Source organism: Falco naumanni, chromosome W, assembly GCF_017639655.2.
Source record: "Falco naumanni isolate bFalNau1 chromosome W, bFalNau1.pat, whole genome shotgun sequence".
Lineage (NCBI taxonomy): Eukaryota > Metazoa > Chordata > Aves > Falconiformes > Falconidae > Falco > Falco naumanni.
The window spans coordinates 24,122,573-24,143,713 of NC_054079.1; the positions used below are offsets into that span (position 1 = coordinate 24,122,573).

At 43.8% G+C, this 21,141-nt stretch overlaps 3 long non-coding RNA genes across 5 annotated transcripts in view; 1 reads left to right on the top strand and 2 right to left on the bottom strand.

The window, feature by feature from the left end:
- The window catches only part of LOC121080361, a 77,344-nt gene that overhangs the window by 11,075 nt on the left and 45,128 nt on the right, over positions 1 to 21,141 (top strand). The gene's annotated exons all lie outside the window — the stretch shown is intronic.
- Positions 1,294 to 6,535, bottom strand: LOC121080362. Its single transcript, XR_005825342.1, has 3 exons — positions 6,525 to 6,535; positions 5,570 to 5,574; positions 1,294 to 1,560 (listed from the first exon to the last, which is right to left on the bottom strand). It is a non-coding gene; the product is annotated as an uncharacterized LOC121080362 (long non-coding RNA).
- LOC121080360 lies at positions 2,314 to 4,990 on the bottom strand. 2 transcript variants are annotated; one of them, XR_005825338.1, is made up of 2 exons: positions 4,962 to 4,990; positions 2,314 to 2,429 (listed from the first exon to the last, which is right to left on the bottom strand). It is a non-coding gene; the product is annotated as an uncharacterized LOC121080360 (long non-coding RNA). The 2 variants fall into 2 exon arrangements; XR_005825339.1 differs by lacking the exon at positions 4,962 to 4,990 and adding an exon at positions 2,580 to 2,592.

The following is a 21,141-nucleotide window of genomic DNA, read 5'->3' on the forward strand; positions in this document are numbered from 1 at the left end:
CCTGCCATTGCAGCAAAAAGGTCTTTATTCTGGCACTAAGATATGCAGGGGCATTAATCTGTTTTTACCATATCTGGGCGGCCCAGCACAGCCATGGCTGACGTCCAATGCTGAATACAGGCAACAGCATTGGTAGATTTATGAGCAGTCGCCCAAATAGCTTTCGAGCAGGGTATCAATTGTGACATGGACATATTTAAGTACTCCAAATGGGGTGAATTCTGTAACATCAGTTTGCCAGATTTGTCGAGGTTGTAACCCTCTAGGATTTGTACCTTCCTGTTGAAGAGGGTGTTAACCTGGCACAATCAGGACAGGCCGCTATGACAGTCCTAGCGTCTTGACGAGACAGACCAAACTGTTTTTGGAGAGACCGGGCAGATTGGTGAAAAAAGGGCATGTGACTCTGTTGCTTGTTTTAGAGGAGAATTTTGTAATACTGGGGATGCCACCTGAGTGTCTATATAAGCATTACCTTCTGATAAAACACCAGGTAAATCCAGATGACTTCTGATATGCGTAATCCACCAAGGAAATTGTCTAAAATTTATTTCATTCCACATCTGAATAACTAGGGGCCATAAGTCTGTCATTCGTAAGAAGACCCTAAAAGGGAACGCGAAAGACGCGAAACTATTCCAGACAACATATTTAGAATCACTTACAACATTAAGAGGGACATTGCGAAATTCCTGAAACACCATTAACACTGCTCTTAATTCCAAAACTTGAACTGAACCTTCCATTTGTTCTATATGAGAAATCCAATTGTTCCTGTCATCCCTATAGGCATAGCCACACTTTTGAGTTTTGCTACTAGCGTCGGTAAAAACCGTAAGTGCATTTTTTATAGGATTTTGTTGCTGTAAAGATTTTTCCCTCCAATACTAAGGAAGTTTTAAATAAGGGATGATTGGGATAATGATTATCTAATTTGAATACCTAGGGTTGCCACTGCAAAACACTCAGAAATCTGAATCCACCAGTCAGCCAAGGACAAATTTTTTCACAGGTAAAATAATTTTTTTCAGGGTCGCATCCTGCGAGAGTACGCAAACGTTCTCGTGCCTTCAGCAATAACTGTCCTACTGCATCCGCTCTAGTAGTAAACTGTGGGCTTTTTAAGGTGTTACTGTGGAAAACCCGTTCTAACAGAATCATAGATCGATCAACGGGCAATTGTGCTATTATAGCCACAATTTCTGTGTCTTGGTTATACACGAGTAGGGTAAATGGACAATTCAATAGTCGCCTGTACCACTCCAGACATTTGGAATTTTCTGTGTAATTTTCTCTAGGGCTTTTTCAGCTTCAGGTGAAAGAGATCTGGGATCAGCGGGTGACGAGCCACCCTTCAATAATGCCAATAAAGGAGCCAAATCCGATATTGGTAATTCCACAGAAAGTTCTTAACCATTGAATGTCTCCGACTAGTTTCTGGACATCGTTGACGTTTTTTATATTTGGGACACTAAGAATTTTTTGTGGCTGGATTCTTGTTTCTGAGATGCGCAGACCAAGGATAATTCCAGGGCGCTAGTTTTTGTACCTTTTCTTTTGCTATAACCAATCCAAAGGTATGCAGACTCTGTATAAGGTTCCTGTTCTTTTTCAGGGGCTAGTGTGTGAGGGCTGGCTATTAAGAGATCATCCATATAATGATAGGTGAATAAGGTTAGGATTATTCTCTCTCCAAGAGTTGTAGAGCTAAATCCACAAACCACTGACATATTGTTGGGGAGTTTTTCATACCCTGAGGGTAGTACAACCCACTCATACCTTTTTGCTGGAGCGGCACGGTTTATAGCTGGTACTGTAAATGCAAATTTTTCACAATCATCCTCATGCAGAGGAATAGTGAAAAAACAATCTTTTAAATCAATAATTAATAGGTCCCAATTTTGGTGGTAACATAGTGGGAGAAGGCAGTCCAGGCTGAAGGGCACCCATGTCAAACCATTTTTTTCATTTATTGCTCTTAAATCATGTAATAATCTCCATTTTCCTGATTTCTTTTGAATTGTAAAAATGGGTGTATTCCATGGGCTAACAGAAGGTCTGATGTGGCCTAAATCCAATTGTTCTTGGACTAATTCTTGAATGTGTTGCAGCTTCTCTGTGAGGGTAAGGGGGCCATTGATCAACCCATACGGGAGTTTCTGATTTCCATTTTAATTTTAAGGTTGGGCGAGAGCTGCTAGCAATGGCCCCAATCAAAAATCTGTAGAGATTCTCATTCCCCATTGGGGAAAGTACATCTCTACCTAACAAGGACAAGGATGTGTGTAGGACATAAGGTTTTACCCATGCTTGATGTCCTTCTTGATCCGTGAAAAGAATGAAGTTTTTACTGACCTGTGTCAGACGACTTCCCCCAATGCCTGAAATGGTTGAACCCGCACTATCTAATTCCCACATGGTAGGCCAAACTGAAAAAAGGAAGAACAGTAACATCAGCACCAGTATCAATCATCATTGAAACATTAGGAAGATTAACACCTTGTGGACCAGATATCTTAACATTACATTTTGGCCACTCGGCACCAATAAGTTGAGCAAAAGGCAATGTTAGGCATGACCCGTTGAGCCAAAATGCACCTTGACCCCTGTCCTTTTCTCCTTTTTGAGGGACAGTAGCTTGGAATGGAATGAGCTGTGCAATAGTGCTTCCTGCTGGAATATGAACAGGTGGGAGAAAAAACTTTTACCATAATTCCAATAGGTCCGGTATAATCGGCATCAATACAACCAGGAAGAACAAAAATCCCCTTTTTGACGCAGAAGAGCGTCCTATAAGGAGTGCAGATAAACCATAACCCAAAGGACCACTAACTGTAGAAGGAAGTACATGTACCTTTTCATCAGTGATATTTACAGGTTCTGCCACGGCCAATCGACTCCTGCGCTTCCTCTGGTGGCTGAATACAGCTCGCCGAGGCAGCCATGAATTTTGTTGGGTTCTGGGGATATTTCTTGGCCGCGTCCCTCAGAACGCGGCTGTTCCCGTTTCCCGGAACAAAGAGGGGTGTACCATCTTTTTCTAAATTTTGAGCGACAATCGGCCGCTTTATGACCAAATTTTTGACAACGCAAACAATTTCCATTCAACAGAGACTTTCCTCCTAGATTCTTTTTGCAGTCACGTTTAAAGTGACCTTCCTGTCCACATTGATAACATTTTGGCTTAGGACCCCCGGTCCCCTCGGCCTTGTACTCTTGTTGTTGTTTAGAGCTACTGCTAGAGCATTGGCATGTATTTTTTGCCTTTTCCTCTTCCTCAACCAAAGGAGCCCTTGCGCATGCCTTCTATCATTTGAGGCGATGGATGCCCCAGGGGGGTAAGGATGCTATAAGTTGCTTACAAGTGACATTTGCATTTTGTACAGCGATCTCTTTAGTCAAAATAATCTTGAGATCTGGAGTGACGTTAGGAGCATTATCAATGCGTCTCTTAACCTGTCAACAAAACTAAAAAAAGATTCATTAGGTCTCTGCAAGATTTTGGTATATGGTAAGGTTGGTGTATGCAATTGAGGTAACGCCAAGAAAGCTGCTAACCCAGCTTGTTTCGATTGTTGTAACACCCTGGTATGTAACGCTTGCTTGTGCAGCTCCATTACGATAAGGGACCTGTACCCATTAAGGGCATCTAACGGCGCTACTCGTAAGGGATCTCCTTGTGACAAATGAATGTTTTCTATAAGTTTCAACCTCTAGATACTCCTTCCACTTTGCTAACCAAAGCATGAATGTTGTTGGAGACAGGATAAGCTCCATAACTGCTCTTAGGTCGGCCGGCACCAACTCAGTATACTTAATTAAGGCTGTTACTTGATTTCTCACTAATTTATTATTAGTGGCCATACTGCATTATAGCTTTTTGAATGCCCTGCACCAATTTCCAATCCAGGGGGTTCCCATGTCGGCTGACCCTGTCGCAACACTACAGGGGCAGCTAATGGGGGTAAACGAAAAATCCCCTTCTATGGTACAATTTTCTACCAGGCCCCTGTATCGCCTTTGAGGGTCAAAATTAGGGTCTATAGGTACCGGCGCGCGCATCTTGTTCAATTTTATCCCCCAGAGCCTCTAACCCCTCAATTATAGCCTATGGGCACTTTTATTACGCCTTTTTAACATCTTCTTTTTAGAGTCCTTGTCGAGCCTCTCCATATGATGGTAGTAGTCGGACATCTTTCTTTTCCTGCTGTCGCAGCTCTCTCCGTTAGTGCCGAATAAGGCGTCGGTGGCTGCCTCTCATCACTACTGCAAAGACTTGCCACTTTCGGGAGGTAAAGGAGGCAGAGTTGCCAAACAGTTCAAGGCTCAGTCTCCATTTCCTCCTCTGTGGAGCTGTGGGCTGTGTTATTCCCATCCCAGCAGTCTTACATCCAGTACTCGTAACCTGCCGGATTAGTGTCTGTCTGCCGCTTGCCGTTTTGTTTCCTTTTCAGGGACACCAGGTGGCAATTCATCATCTAATCCCCACGGCTATTCGTTGCAGCAGTAGTCAGTACTGGGATAAGCTTCAGATGTATAATCGGGGGGGGGTTTTGCACGGAGGCTGCCCCTCTGGCTCTTCCTCCGACTGAGCGGCAGAATCGCCGGGAGACCGCACTGCAGCCTAACAGCTGCAGCGACTTGTGCCTCACCGTGTAACTGCGCGACCATAACCCCGTACAGCCCGATACGTACGAGCCAAAGTCTTTAACCCCCCTTAGTCCCGACTTGCACAGATTCCCACAAGTCCTCTCCCAATTCTTTCCATGTTTCAGTACTATATACATCTTGCGTAGAAGGCAAGGTACCCACGGCGGCGACTCCAACATAGCAGATCAATTACGTGCCTGCCGTGAGACTGGCGTTTCAGTTTTCTCTGCCATTTTCATCAAACTGTCTACGATTGCTTTTTCCACCACTGATGCAGTGATTCCCATCCTGCTTAAATTTTCCTGACTCACCGGTCAGCCGTGCACGTTCCCCTTTCTTTCGGTGCGCACCAGCTCTCTACTCCGCTGGCAGCAGGATCCTCGCCGGGCTCCGCAGCTTGTAACACGATCCTTAATGAATCCTCCTGACTTTTTTGACCGATCCTGTCGACCCTCACCGGATCACGTCGGGGTCACCCAGATGCTGCGGGCATTTCGGGCGAGCGGGAGTCAGATTCAAATACTCATGGGAGTTCAAGATCTGATCCGTTTATTGTACAAACCATGTACCGACTTTTTATAAGGCACGTCTATAAGCGTGTGATAATATGATTGGCTATTTTACAAGCGTATAATAATATGATTGGTTAACAATTGTTTATTGCAAGATTTCTGTTTCTACTTTTTCAGGCACGTAGGCTCTTGTTCTGTTGTATCCCAGCTCCTCTTATCGCGTCCTGCTGGCCCTGGGTTTTGTGCAAGCACCTGCAATTTGTTCCTCCCTCTTCATTCCACTGTTCTGATCGTGCCCTCGTCTTATTTCTTCAGTATTTTTCCCGACTTGCTTCAAAGTTCAGTATAATCATTCAATACAGCAAAAGCCCCAACACAGTGTTTTTCCAATCAAATGGGGTCATAACATATCCTTTTTGCAATGGCAGTGTACAAGTTCATGGTAAATGCTGATCTGAGTTCAGAATCTTTAACTGAGCATCTCAGTTCTTTTATAGCTTTGTACGTGAGTTGTTCTTGCACAGCTGGTCACTCTACTTGGTATCAGACGGGGAATGCACTGAATAAGGTCCACATCTCCCTTTCGCATAGCCTCCTTTCTGCACTGATCTAAGGCACCATAGTATACTCTTTCTCTTGCTTTCAGAACTGCTTCAGAGTACAATTTAAATCTACATACTTAGTCACAGTTGCAAAACAGCACAGAAAATATTCAGGTTTTTCTCTTGCTCCTTGCTGCAAATACATGAATGAAATTCATACAGCATCTACTGGACACGATATCCTACTGTTGCAAGAGGATAAACATGATTACCAAGGGGCGTGTTTGTTTCAAAAGACTATAATCTTGGATAACTCACCAGAATGTGATGACTCAGTTGGTTTACTCAAAATGCAGAATATGTGGGTGGGGGGCAATTTCAGAAGAATCCTTAAGATTCTTCTGTTCCTGATTTTTCTATTCCGGTATTAATGATTGTCCCATGGTTCCCAGCCACTAACCTACCGTCCTGCAGTGGTGAGTGCTCACATATTCATCTTCACATATCCATCTTCCCTGGTTCAGCTGGGCTATGCCAGCCAGTTTTGGTGTTTTTTTTTTCGTTTTCCTCAAGTCCCTATTCAGGCACCATTTGTGGCATACGATGACAGTAGACCCCATGCGAGATCCCCCATTGCATACTTAAGTGCTGGTTATATACAATCACTTATACACCCAAGTTCTGCCCTGGAAAGCGACCTACATACAGCAAAGCACCTTTACAGCCAATTCACACTCCATCAAGCTGTTTACTTCTTCCATACTCATCTAAGAAAGTCTCTCCTTTACCAATACTTAAGAGGTGGGAAGCTTTGGACGACGGAAGAGGGTCCCCTGTGGAGAGTCGGGCCAAGTCATGACAATCACACCAATATGGCTACATGTCGCACTCACTTATTGAAAAAAAACAGGTCATATTTATAACTTAAATCAACCACTCACACGACTCTACACACAGGTGATCAGATAAAAGTTTCTGGTCACACGGGCGTCCGTGTCGCTGATTGGTGAGCATGCTGCAGGCGCCCGATCATAGTGTGGCTGATCAGAGTGTGTGGATTTCGTGGTTTCCCAGGACTTGCTCTGCACCTGGCTACTTGTTTGTGCACAGCTTGTTTTCTTTCTCACACTGCTTGTTCCAAGGACAATTAAAGTTGCTCTGGCAGCTTCAACTAACAGGCCTGGGTTTCCAACCCGGACAATGGTAACATATGTCCTCAGTCCTTTAAAAATTCCTCTACTTATCCCCCTTTTTCTTTTTGGACAACCCATGTCTGTTTCACAATAGATGTTAAACCTTTCCTCAAACAAGAAAATAAAACAGCCAAAAATTAAAAACATTAACAACATGATTATAACAAAGCGTATTCCTTCCATCAATAACGTCTTTAAACCAACCTGTTATCCCAGTACTCTCAACCATTCATCGAAGGGATTATCATCAGCAAGAATATGCTTCATGTTTCCCTGCAGTTGTGACAACTTCTTGTGCATCGATATGGGAATGATCAGAAAGGTTCATACAACACATCCCTTCAAAATCCTCACAACCGTGTCCATGTGCTAATAAACAAAAAATCTATTGCAGCCCTATTTTTGTAACGTAGCATGCCTAACACTATCTACATCAAGCAATAATGAACTTAAAATCTGTGATGTAAGATTAAAATTGTTTCTCTCCCCAACACGCTAACCTTCGTATATTTTTAGCATTTGATGCTGCCATTTGGACTTATACATGTACCATTCTGATTGGAAGTCATATTTACTGCTTTAACATTCCAAAACCCATCAAAATTTGTTTCATTCTCTTGCAGGGGAATACCAATTAAACAAGGTTCTAAAGGGGTTGTCTGCCTGTTGCAGACTTAAACAAAAGTCTGTTACTCTCCAGTGACATTTGCCCATGTCACCCCATATGGTTTGTTCCCAGGCAAGATTTCAAAAATACTTTGGCCAATGGTAAAAAACATTCATCAAGGCCGTAAACCAAGGTCCACCACTCAAACATGTTACTCCTACAATTTCTACAATTTCCCCAACTTTTTTATACGCTTTTTTTTTTTTTTTTTTTAGACATTTCACATCCAAAAAATCTGTGCTTTCACAGATTCTGATGATGTGTACTGTCTCCAAGTCAGCATAGGTATTGCACTAGTCGTATGTTTTTTCTTGCTTCATGCCCAGTTAGCTAATCAAACGTACAGTAACTTCGATTTACTGTCTGTACACCCTTCACACCATTGACATTTCAGCTTTGGCTTACAGAACCGTTTTATACCCGCACATAGCATACATTGGCATAAAACCCGCGGGGGTTTACATCCTTGACAACAATAGATCAGTTTATTCTGTCTGCTCGCTCTGAGTCTTCTCTTCCATCTTCTGATCTTGACCATACAGGTCGCACAAACTTGCTAGGGACCCATATAGGTCCTTTATCTGTGGAGATACAAAAATAACCTCTACCGATAAATAACACCGGATTAGGGTCTCTTCCCATACACCTGAAGCCATATTTTTATACAAAACATTCAAACGCAGGGACTGTAGCTGTTGGTTGGTCCCTCGTGCTGTTTGGTGATCTATAACAACAGCGCTGTACTACACCAACTATGTACAATGAGTCTGATACTATGCTTACAGGGTGTGTTGTTCCAGCTTCCCAATGCCCAACACACTGCTTTCAATTCTAAAGATTGACGGTTGCCCCCTTGGTTCACCGGTGGTTACGTATTTCTGCCACTGGTTTATCGGATTGCCAAACACATGCAGCCTTCTTCATCTTTCGTCCTGCATCTGTAAACACCGTTGGCCCTTCAACTGATCTTTTTGAGCATAACGGTCTCGAAATCCACTGGTAATGCTCTAACATCTTCCAGAGGGGTCTTTTTGGCCGGTTGTTGTGGTGCAACACCTGTATAGCCCATCAAGGGCTTCCTGTATGGCTGTTGAATGTCTCAGGAGCCACTCATAATCATCCCCACGGACTGGAATACTGATACCTGCCGGTTCAGTCCCATCAAGTTTCAACAATCCTGTTCTCTTCCTTTTCTCACCAACGTCGCTACTTGCTTCAGGTCGACTTAAAATACGATGTCTGTGGTTGCAATGGGCAAAAACAACCACTCTAAAATGATCGCTGTATTTTTCCCCCTTTTTCTTTTGCCAAGTTGCAAAATAAGGGGCAAAAGGTGAGAGTGGGCAACATTACAAACCGAAAAAGGATAAGGGATGAGTTTGCCATTCGGCAGCCACACCCAGCCATTCTGATCTTGCGGACACAACTTCTAGGGCAGCCCGCTGTCTGGTGAACAAATTCGAGGGACTGTTGGCTTCGGTGCCATGCAATCCATGGAATCGTAACGGTTTGCAAATCATCGTTAGTGAGGCCAACTATGATTACAAACCCACTATAGATCTCCTAAAAGCCCTTTGAGCATCTTTGCAGATTAGTTATTTGTGTAGTAAGAGTTACCTTCTGTGGTTTGATTTATAAAAAACTGTCTTTTCAAGTCTATCACAGACAATTTGCCAATTGCTGAGGGATCATCGTATGAGTTGGAAGACAGGTTGCAACTCTCCCATCACTAAAATCTGATCATTAATCTTCCATAAATCACATCCCAATTATGTGCACCCTAGATTATTATACCACTACTGGACAAGCGATCAAGCTAGTCACCTGCGAGTCGTCCTCCAAAATAGCATCACGAACAACACCGGGACCAATGCTGTGGAATTGGGATCTTTTCCTCGAGTTCAGCATCGGAGGGGGTAGTTGGGCTAACTGGAGGAACTACAGGTATTGAAGTAGTAGGCAGGTTCATTTCAACTCGCTTTTCCAGTTTTTCTTAATTTAGTCTATTACCGTCCTGTAAAGAATTCTCTGTATTGTTATCACAAAACTTCTCCCCGCCTTCCTCCTCAAATTTGTCCAATGATGTTTCAGGACGAGGAGGGATACGACATGGAACGGGTGCCTTTTGCCCCCCTGATTTGGTCTAGGAGCCATAGCCGCCCTCCTTTTTGGTCTTGCTCCACCCACAGCTCCAATTGGTGCAGCATGACGTCGCTGCTTCCTCCTTCCTGGGGAGGCTCAACAGGCTGTTCCGGTTTCAGCTCAGTTACAACAGACCCCCAGAGGAGTAACTTCCTGTTGTCTGCTGTCTTATCTAAGAACTCCAGCACTGTTGAACACGTAGAGCTGACATACCCTTCCTAGGTCGAGTATGCCCAACCTCCGAAAAATGTAGCCAAGAGAGAAGGCTTAGGTGAGATCACCCTTCTGCTCTATTGGCTTTTCTACCACATCTCCTCCCAATGCTTCTATAGCTGCTGCCACTACTTTCTTTCCCAGCCTTCATAGTAGTTTCCAGAGTGTTAATTATAGACCACCACGTAGCTCCTAGCGCTTTAGGCTTCTTTTCCTTCCTTACCTAACTCGATTGTAGTAGTCCCAGAGGCAATTTCCCCACTTATCTCCAGTTCCGTAATACTAAGACAATAATGTGGGCTCGGGAATCTATTCTTTTTTCGTGCCCAGCGAACTAAAGCCTCCACTTCTTTTTCTTTAGTGCTCTCACCTCTCTTAAAGAGGATACTAGTTTAAGACCTTAATTGCCGCTTCTAATTCCATCGCGGTCTTCCTTAGTGCTCTCCCCCTCTCTCAGAGAGGGGTATCAGTGGAGAGCCCTGGGCGCGGTTTTTTGTTGCGGTCTTACCTCGGCAGGGGTCGATCTGCAGCTCTACACCGAACTCTGGACTCTGCCTTTTCGCCTTCTAGGGTTCCACCCGCCTCCGACCTCCAATTCCCTAATTGGACAACTTCGTTTTGGGTCCTATGCACGGAGACGTCCGCATTTAAGCGAACCGCATTTAAGCAACTAAATGGGGTCCCTGTTTGGGGCGCCAGACGAAGGAGGGTCCCCCGTGGAGAGGTCGTGCCAAGTCACAACAATCAGCGACACTATGGCTACATGCCGTTTTCACTTTATTAAACCAATCAGTCATATTTATAACTTCTTAAACCGACCGCTCACTACGACCTACACACAGGTGATTGGGATAAGAAGTTTCTGGTCACTACGGGCGTCCATGTCCGCTGATTGGTGAGCATGCTGCAGGCGCCTGATCAGAGTGGTGCCGATGAGAGGGTGTTGATTTCGCGGTTCCCAGGGACTTGCTCTGCACTTGGGCTTCTTGTTTGTGCATAGCTTGTTTTCTTTCTCTCACTGCTTTTTTCAAGGACAAATTAAAGTTGCTCTGCAGTTTCAACTAACAGGCCTGGGTTGCTCCAACCCGGACAATGGTAACATATGTCCTCGGTCTTTTATAAATTCCTCTACATGACACAACCCCTCATTGGGAGGCTTGTGGGCACTGCCCCTCATTGCAGACAGGTGGTACACAGAATTATGGGCATGCCCCTCATTGCAGGTAGCTGTGGCATTATCACTCTGAAACCTGGCACCCAGACAATGAACAAAGCCTTTCCTCAGAAAGGGCCCTTACAGTTGCACTCAAAGACTTGTGGTCAATGGGCTTGATGTCCGAAGTTGAGATCAGGTGATGAGTGGTGTTCCTCACGGGGTCCATACTGGGACCGAGTGCTTTTTAACATCTTTGTCAGCAACATGGGCAGTGAGGATTGAGTATACCCTCAGTAAGTTTTGCTGACAACACCAAGCTGTGTGGTATGGTCCGACACGCTGGAGGGGATGGGGATTGAAGGCTGAAAAAGCCTCGTGAATGAAGAAAACTGCTAAGAGATTTTTTGTACTTTTAGCAGCAAGGTATTTATATCTGTGCAGGGGAGGAGGTAGATGGAACTAGATGATCTTTAAGGTCCCTTCCCAACCCAAACCATTCTATGATTCTATGATGATTCTATGAATTGTTACTCCAGCAACATAAGTGAATCTCTTAACAGATTACTCTTGCGCTGACTGGGATGAGAAGCAGCCTCTTCCATCCTGGTGTTGCCTTGTTTGTTGTTCTTAAATCCTGATATCTTGACAGGGCTCGAGTAAGTCTTTGCTGTTTTCATTGCAGTTGTAAGTAGTAGTGTTGCTCCAGTAATTCTGCGATTGAAGTCTTGTCCCCTCTCTCCTTTACAATTTTTCTTTTAAAACAAGGGAACAGAAGTATTGACTTTTTTCTTAAATCTCAGCTCTGGTGCAACACATTCATCTAGAGAGATATGAATGGAAATGTAAAGTTCCTCCATGCTGGAAATGGTTTTACAAGGGGATATTGAGTGCAGTTATGTCAAAGACCCGTTTTAGACCTTCAAACTTTTTTTCCCTCCATTGCCTCAACTGAGGAAAGGTTTATTAAAGCAAGTAGAAGAGGGTTTGGATCAGTGTAATAGTGTTGCATGTAAATTACCAAGCTTGCTCAGGTAATATTTAATCTCCCGTTTCTGAAGGCAGGTGGTGAGTCTTCACATTGCAGAGACACGTGGACACTTACTTACTTCACAGACTTGAACAGATGTAGGAGTCTCAGTGCTCAGAGGTCTATTTTTCTTCACCTATGGTGTTTTTAGTGACAGTTTATCTTGAATATGACATAAGATGCACCAACCCCCTCCCTTTGCTGTGTTAGCAGAATCTGTGAATCAGCGTACCCCAGCTTTCAGTGCTTCACAGAGCTGCTTCCTGCCTTTGAGGGCCAGTTGATAAGTCGTGGCTCCAGCAGTATGCATTGGGCTGCATGTGTGTGCAAGGTGAGGTGTGATCCCAGCCCCACTGCTTTCTTACTTCCAAGGAGTGCAACAGCTGCTCAGGGCTCTCTGGGCTGATGAGCACCACAGCTCGAGGAGATGATCAGGTGTTAAGGCAGCCTATGCTGCTGGAAGAGCCATTTCCCCCTCCTCTTTCAAGAAAAAAGTAGCATGCCAGCCCAGGCTGCCAGCTGAACTGCACCATGGTAAGTGGTGGAAGAAATTACAAAACATACTGTGGAAAAATGTCACAATTTGTGGGTGAATTACTTGTCTGCCAGGCGAGTTGGTTGCAGTTGAAGTGAGGAACTGTAGTTGGCATTTGTAGTAAGAGGCTCAGTTTGAATACCTGAGGTCTTGTTTCAAGTCATTATCATACACCGTTTTGTGTTCATTTGCCTCTATTAGTTTGTGCTCTCTGTGGGGCTGTGACTGGAAAGTGATTTTCCAAACTCTTTCTTTTACAGTCATCTGTAGGTAGAGATGTCTCAAGGAGTCACACTGGACAGAAGGAGCAGGAGGGTCCTCTTTCCAGTGGCCTCAGTAAGAAACCCTATTAGCTGATTGTTAGTAAGCTTGATTCTTCTGCCCGTAAGAAAACACTTTCACTTATGATAATTACCTCCTGTAAACTGTATTGATGGTTATAAGACCTAGGCTACCTTCTGGAGGCCTTTGTGAAATGATGGTCTTCAGGAGAAGCCATACAGTACAGCTATGCTGGATGCAGCAGGAAATAGGGAGATAGTGAGGGAGTTAAACTGAAGTGGCGGGAGAATACAACTTCAGCATGATGTGTTCTAGCACGGCCCACGCTTTTGTGAGATATGTCTTGACTCTGTATGGACTACAATACTAGCTCCTGTTCGTATTTTGTGTACTTTTTAATTTCGGATTTAATCATGGCATGTTAATGCAATTGGATACCCACTGGTGCGATGGAAATATAGAACAGTTACTTAAATGTTTATGCGGGATGAGCAGGAGTGTCTGAGTTCAAGGTGCTGTGCATGGTTTGTAAAGTTAAATCTGTTTTGGCATGGCTCCTGTATAATTAAGATGCCACACATTGTCTCTTTGTGCATGGCTCAATGTCAGCACCCTCAGGATTATTGTAGGCATGATGGCAGCAGGCAGCTACAACCATTATCTGGCTTGATTGTAAAAGCTGGACCCTGAGAACGTTCAAGCTGCAAACAGCTCAACAGTTCAGCCATACAGATGTTTTTTGGGAAACTTCAAAAGCATTCACGAAATTCCCTGAACCCTGCCCCATTATAGTTGGGAGAGTTAGTTATATCTGAAAAGCTCTTGGAGAAGTTGGAGTAAACAGCCCCTAAACTGTACTGTTTGTTCAATTTAATATCCAATTTCTGCTCAAAGTAATTCTGCAGAGCTTTTACATAGAGTAAGTACAGAGTAATTTTGCTATGTTAAAAGTCTATCAGCTCTCCTGCAAACAGGAAATAGTTCACAGCTGCTTGATAAGTCTGAAATGACTGAGGTGGGAAATTGGAGTGAATTAAATTTCCCTGTATAAGCACAGGTGTGTGGTGACGCAAGTCGAGGCGGGACTTAAAAGAAACACTATGTCTGCGTGGCTGGCTTCCGACAAAATGGCCTTTATTGTTTTAATACAAACTATTTATATATCTTATACAGTGCAGGTGTTAGACCCTGATAGGTTTTTGTGTCCTTCTTCTTGCTTGCCATTTTGCTGTTGCTGTAGGTGCCCGTATGCTGCGGTTCTAAGTTCCGATTCTTCACATCCTGTTTACAGACCTGACAATTTGTGGCTGTCTTAAAGGTACACGGCTAAGTCTTTGAAGTCAACTAACTTGTCTGCAGACCCGCTGCAGACCCCAACAATTCCCCCTTTTTGTTTTTTGAACAGCTAGTACCAGGTTTGCCATGTTCTGCAGGGCCCTTGCAAACATGACGGCAGCCAAGGCAATAGCAAACAAACAATACTGCCAATTGAGTGAATGGATGCCAAAAAGGCTGACATTTTCTCAGATTTTGGTAACATGTTGCTGCAATGGGGCGCCTAAAATCCACCCAGCACATACCACCAAAATCCTCACAGCCATGTTCTTGAGCCAACAACAAAAACCAATAGTTGCTCTGTTTTGTATATAATGGTGGCAAATTTGACTCACATTCTTAACTGCCTAACAAACAAGGTATCGACATTCAAAGTGCAAACAATATTGACTTCTTTTGGGTTAACATTATACAGAGGTAATCAATTATCGAAAATATCAAGACTTTCAGTAAGATTCTTCATTCCCCGCATACATTCACTTTTTTGCAACAATGTTTGCAAGTCAGTTTCAAGGAAGGGCACACCAAACAAGGACTGGTTCAGTAAGGAGGCCACACATTAGTTGCTGGGTTGACTGGCGGCAGCAACGCTCCCACGATCTGGCACACTAAGCTCAGGCCGCACACAGCGAGCAGGCATCCATCGCGGGCCTTCATCTGTAGAAACACAAGCATAACCTCTCCCCCAAGGTAACAATTCAAGCGGTCCCGACCAATGCCCGGTACGAGGGTTTTTCATGCGTACTAAGACACCTTCATGCTTTCTCTAATCGTGCCTCTGGGGTCATTCCCTTCATTTCCCCCCACCCGCATTTTTATCTTTTATTTTTTTAAGTTAATGCCACTTTATTAGACTCACACCAATTTCTGCCCCCAGCTAAAAATACACATGCTATGCAGACTTTGTTATTTTAAAGGTGATAGGTTAAAACTACTCGTTCACAGGCTTCCATCTCATCCTAGTTTCTACTCATACTCCCCCAAAGTTATTTAACTCTTTGCTGCAGGATCTCAGCTGCACATCATTCAAAGCAAGGCCAAAACTGCACATTATCAATGTCAAAACAACCCACTGTCTCTGTTCCGTACAATTCTACAATTCCTTTTTTTTTTTTTTTTTTAACAGCAAAATACATTTCAACCACTGTAATACAGTAGATTATAGACAGCTTTTCTGCGTGACAGAACACAGTCACCCTGTACTGCGAAACAGTTTTTTGCAAGTCCTGTACTACTTTCCAAGCAAATGGTGTGTGAATGTGAGGATTACCAGCAGCCGCATCCCCCAATACAATAGGATATGCATGCGGTGCATCGGTGGAAGGAGTAGGAAGATCAAGGAGTGGTCCGCCTATCAGTTCTACTAAATCCCAGTTCCCGTCTTTTAATGCCCCATCTCTTATAGCCTGGCAAAATCGCCGAGGGTTGCGCATCATTACTTGTAGCACTGGAAACTGGATTTTTACCAACTCCAACTTTTTCATTGCCTGTGACTGATAACGTTGTTGTAGCTGGACCCAAATCCGGGTTTTCGGAATTTCCATCCTGCGCAGGCAGGGCCGGAGCCGAGGGGGCGGGGGGGGCGGAGCCGAGGGGGGCAGGCGTGTGGGCTGGCACAACTGTTGGGGGGAGTCAGGGGGGCTGGGATCGGTCCACCGAGGCTTCTGCTTGTCATCCTCGTCCTCGGAATTGGTATCAAGTATAAGTCGATGCAGTTGGAGAGATTTAGGGGATTCAGGCATTGGGGAGTGGCGCCTGGTAAGGGACACAGACTCTCCCCCTCCCCCACCCCCTCATCCTCTTGTCTGTATTCCGGAGGGGGATACAGGGGAGGTTTGAACGATGTACCCTCATTCGCATTTTGCTGACTTTTTAAGCCCCCACTTGCATTTTGCTGACTTTTTTAAGCTCCCACTCGCGTCTTGCGGAGTCTGCAAGCCCCCAGTCGCATTTTGCTGATTTGGCAAGCCCCCAATCCCAGTTTGCTGATTTTGCAAGCCCCCATTTGCGTCCTGCGGATTCTTGAAGCCCCCTACAACATGTCTAAGCAGTCCCCAGGTAAGCAAAAACCCCGACGCCTCTTTGTCCCCTTTTTCCAGAGCTTCTGACAGTGTTGATCCTGAATTGTCCCAGGTCCACACACTAAGAGCAGTCGCGGGGGACATTTCCACTCCATGTGTTTTGGCCCACAATAATACATCTTTTAACCGAAGCCCATCTAAAGTAATTCCACGCTTCTCTAATACTAATTTCCACATTGATAGCACCATGCTATCTTCTTTAGATAACTTACTCCCCATGCTGTCCCTGGTGGCTCACCTTACCAGGGAGAAGTGTCACCTTCTCCCGGGATCTTGCAGCCGCTCGCTGCGCTACTCCGCTTCACCAGGCTCTGCCTCCCCAGCAACCCGCTGGTCACAGTTTCAGGATCTGCTCCTGACACCCCTTACCGGGGTCACATCGGCACCGTCTCAGGGTCTCTTTTTGATACCCTTTACTGGGATCACATCGGCACGTCAGGGTCACCAAATGTGGTGACGCAAGTCGAGGCGAACTTAAAAGAAACACTATGTCTGCGTGGCTGGGTTCGGACAAAATGGCCCCTTTATTGTTTATACAAACTATTTATATATCTTAGACAGTGCAGGTGTTAGACCCTGATAGGTTTTTGTGTCCTTCTTCTTGCTTGCTATTTGCTGTTGCTGTAGGTGCCCGTATGCTGCGGTTCTAAGTTCCGGTTCTTCACATCCTGTTTACATACCTGACAATTTGTGGCTGTCTTAAAGGTACACGGCTAAGTCTTTGAAGTCAACTAACTTGTCTGCAGACCCGCTGCAGACCCCAACACAGGTGTACACTCAGTGTTGGCTACATTGCTCTGCTTCAAATGTTTGCAAATACTGCTGAAGTAGAAGCATAAAAACTAAATAAAGACAGGGTAGATGTGCACGAGCTATCCTGTGATTAAACATAAGACAATCTTAATATAATTTTTCATATATGATATTTATCCTAGTGGCTGTGCAAACTGGGTGAAGTGCAGATTACAATTAAATTGTTGACCTATCTGGTATAGATGAACCACATCAGTTCTTTTGGGTGTTTTCTGGCCATGACCCTGTTTCTGTTTCTGTGACCCTGTTCTGTTGGGCTTAGGCCACCTCTGTGTGCTGTCTTGGGATCACCCCACATCACACCCCTCAACTAAAAACTATGGTTCTGCAGGCACTTTACGCAAGCTCTTGTAATGATGCCCAGTTTCCAGACATGATACTGATCATATGGTCCTGTAACTTAGATTGAAAATGTTGCTTTGGACGTAAAGTAGTTACAAGATGGGGTTTTACTTCAACAACTGTAGAGACATAGAAGAGTTTAAATGGAAATGTAACCAGTTTAAAGTAAATTGAAAGCCTCCACATTTTGTCAGGTTAGAGCACAGGTTACAGGTAGGGTAGAGGCTGGCTGCTTCATAAGAAGTGAGATGTCTCACCCGGGAATTATCTCAACAGGAGACCCACTTCAAGACTAATGGGCTCTCATCTATGGGCAATAAGCTACTTATTGGTGAAAATAAAAGGTATGGGAATAAGGAGAGGGAGATGGTAAGAGCAAAAGAAGGTATGTGAAAGTGCAGTAAAGAGCAAAGGAACCTAAAATCATGTCCTGACATAGCTGCACTTAGCTCACAGGTTAATTGTTATGATTTGTGTCATTAGTACGTTATGTGATTATACATCATGATGAGCCAGGAATCTGCTGCCTCTTTTGAAGGTCATAACAACATACTTAGATACTTGTGTTTGTAAAACATGACAGCATCAGTTTAGATAGATCTGTATGCAGTAAAGTATGCTGAAGATATGCCCAGGGGTTAGTCTATATGTACATGAGCTTTTTAAAACATGAATTTCATGTAAAGCATCAGAAGCTCTCTGAGCTGTGGTGCTGGGGGCAAGGACCTAATGAGTCTGCTTTAATACAGCTCTAACATACGTATTGGGTAGTGGTTGGAAAGACAGCCTAGCCTGTCTTTCAAGGTTTAAGCAGCACTTTCTGAAAACGCCTTCAATTAACAGCTAACAAGAAGATTGCTTTGGTGCTTCTCTTGTTATCTTGTATAGCCAGATAATGAGAACGATCACCCAGAGAGACTCCAATTTCTTTACCATTTTTTTATTTCTTTGGGAGGCTTCTGGATATTTGAGCCAGTAACATTCCTGATTTGTGCCTTCATAAGTGAAGTGCTTGAGTTCAGCTTCAAGCTATCATTGCTCTTAAGATTTACATTTCAGATAGCTTTTTCCAGCAGCACAGATGTTGCAAACCTTAAATTAATGCACAAAGCTGCTTCTACCCTGCAAAAGATGGAACTAATAGGTAAGGAAAACAGTATCGCTTTCCCATGCTTGTCTCCTTAATGATAATGGAATTTAAAATATCTACAAAGGGCTGTTTCAGCTAAATATCTCATGTCCACTGGTATTTGAAAAGAGAATAATGAGCTAAAAGTGTTTCTGTGCCCACCTGCAGTGTTAGTTGAAAGCTGTGAAGACAAAGAGGTAGAACCAGGCTCAAGGGACCTTTCTTACAGAAACTTTGTGAACCATCTCTCCTCTATCTGAATGTATTATCTAAGCCATCTTCATTAAGCTAAAAGGCATCAATGGTAATGAGAAGTTGTCTTAATGGCTTTCCCTTGTATTAATTGTATAGGCAACTTACAAACCAAATTAAAACTCTTCCAGATGACTCAGTTCTTACATTTTGTTGACTCTTTTCTAGTCTCCGCTTTTCCATATACAGTGCACGTAGCAGAAGAAACAGACAGAAACATGGACCTAGCCTCCAAGTTTACAACTGAGAAGGTACCTTAGGAGGAAAGTTGTACACTTTTTTATTATTATTATTTTATTTATTTATTTTTATTTAAGATCACATGTTGCTCTTCCCTTTTTTATTGTGATCTCCTTATATAAATGAGACTCATAAGGAGAAGAAATTGTCAAATGAAACAGACTGGTAGAGAGGTGACTCTTTACATTGATTAGGCAGGGATGTGTAACATAATTGAAACATTGGGGAGCTCTGTCTGAATTGCAGTAGTTTGGATGATAATGAGAAAGGAGTAAGCTCCTGAAAAAATTAACTGAGCAAAGAGCATGCAGCCGTTCACAAGGCAATTCTGGAAAAATGTTTTGCTGGAAAAGGAAGATGGTAGGATGAAGAAACAAGCCTGTATACTAATCCCAACCTTTAAAATGTCTGGGGAACAGTCTGGCCTGTGAGACTTGTGATTTATGTAATTTCCTGCTTAATATCAAATGCTTGCAGGAAGGGACCACTTTTTAGGACTGTAACATAATCCTGGAACTGCAGCTCCTGATCACTTTTTTTTTTTTCCCTTGCAGTGTAGTTTTGAAGTGTAATATTGGTACTTATTGCTTTCTGGTGCATGCTATCAAATGTATTCAGTAGAAGTGCATTTATGAAAATGCTCTTATCACAGGGGACAGAAACCTGGAGGAAGACTCAGCTCTCCTGCTCTTCTGTTGAGCAGCTTCACCTCTTGATCTCAGTTTTCCCAAATATAAAATATCTGTGCAAAACCACTTTGAAAGATGAAAAGGAGGATAGAAAAGCTGAGACACTGGTAAAAGAACTTAGTGTCACTGCAGGGAACACAAAGTCATCTGTGCAGTGTGGTGACAGAGACAAAAAGGCAAACAAAAGTTCAGGGAGATGAAAATGCAGACAAAAAGCTGTGAAGCCATTCTAGATCAACAGTACAGTGCCTGGGACGTTGCCTGTGTTTCTGATCACTCATCCTAAAAAGGATATTATGTAATCAGGAAGAGTTTGGGGGTCTGTAACAAGGAAGAAAGAGACAGTGAAAATACTGAGATTATTTCTTCTTGAAGAAGCAAATAGTAGGAGGCATGCTAGGAGGAGGAAAACAAACAAGGAGCTAGGGAAAAAAAAAAAAAAAAAAAAAAAAAAAGAGAGAGAGAAAGGGTTAGATACCTGAACTCCTACTTCAGAACACAAGATTTTAAGAACTTGGTGAGACTGAAAGACACCAATCCCAAAGCTGAGTTAGCGGGTGAGGGGGAGAGGCTGGGATATGAATCCATTCCTTACAGCTTATGGACCCACTGGCACAAGACACCAGTCAATGGATAAGGAGGATGCCCAAATCTACACCAGAGTAAAAATAAACAGTCTGAGAAGGAATAGATGTTCATGTTTCAGCATCTCTGGCAGCCCCCTAATTACTGGAACTTAAAAGGGAATTTTCCCAAGCACCAGGTCATCCCAAAAGAGATTTCTTACCTTGTTTGGGTGAATGAATGGAGGGCTTTGGTAAGATCTAGGTAAAGATCAGGGCTGCTGCTCTGGTTTGTTATAATAGTTCCTTTGCTCTTACTTCAATGAGTCCTCCTGCTCTCCCAGCTCTCGGTGGAGAACAGCTGTACTGGCAGTGGGATGACACTGGCAGGAACCCGGCAGTTGCAAACAGGGTTGCAAGACATGCCAGTGCACCAGGAGAGAAGGATAGGCCTACCACTACAGAAAGACATGGCAGAGCCACACACAAGATGAAAAAAGGCATAAACCCAAATTCCCTCTGATGACCAAGTCAGTCATTTTGTGGGCTGCTCCATGGCATTTGGCATGACAGATAGTGTCTGAGCACTTCACAAAGTCCTTGTTCATCTCTGTAGTGTTCCTGCTAGGTCAGGGATGGATTAGACAGCGTCACCAGATTCCCTCCAGCCCTTTCAGAATCCCTTCCCTCTCCCTCATTTTCTTGTGGCTGGATAGATGAGGGCTTGAGACAGAGACTGATTAAAGCCAAAATATCATTTGGGGGTTTCAGTGTAATG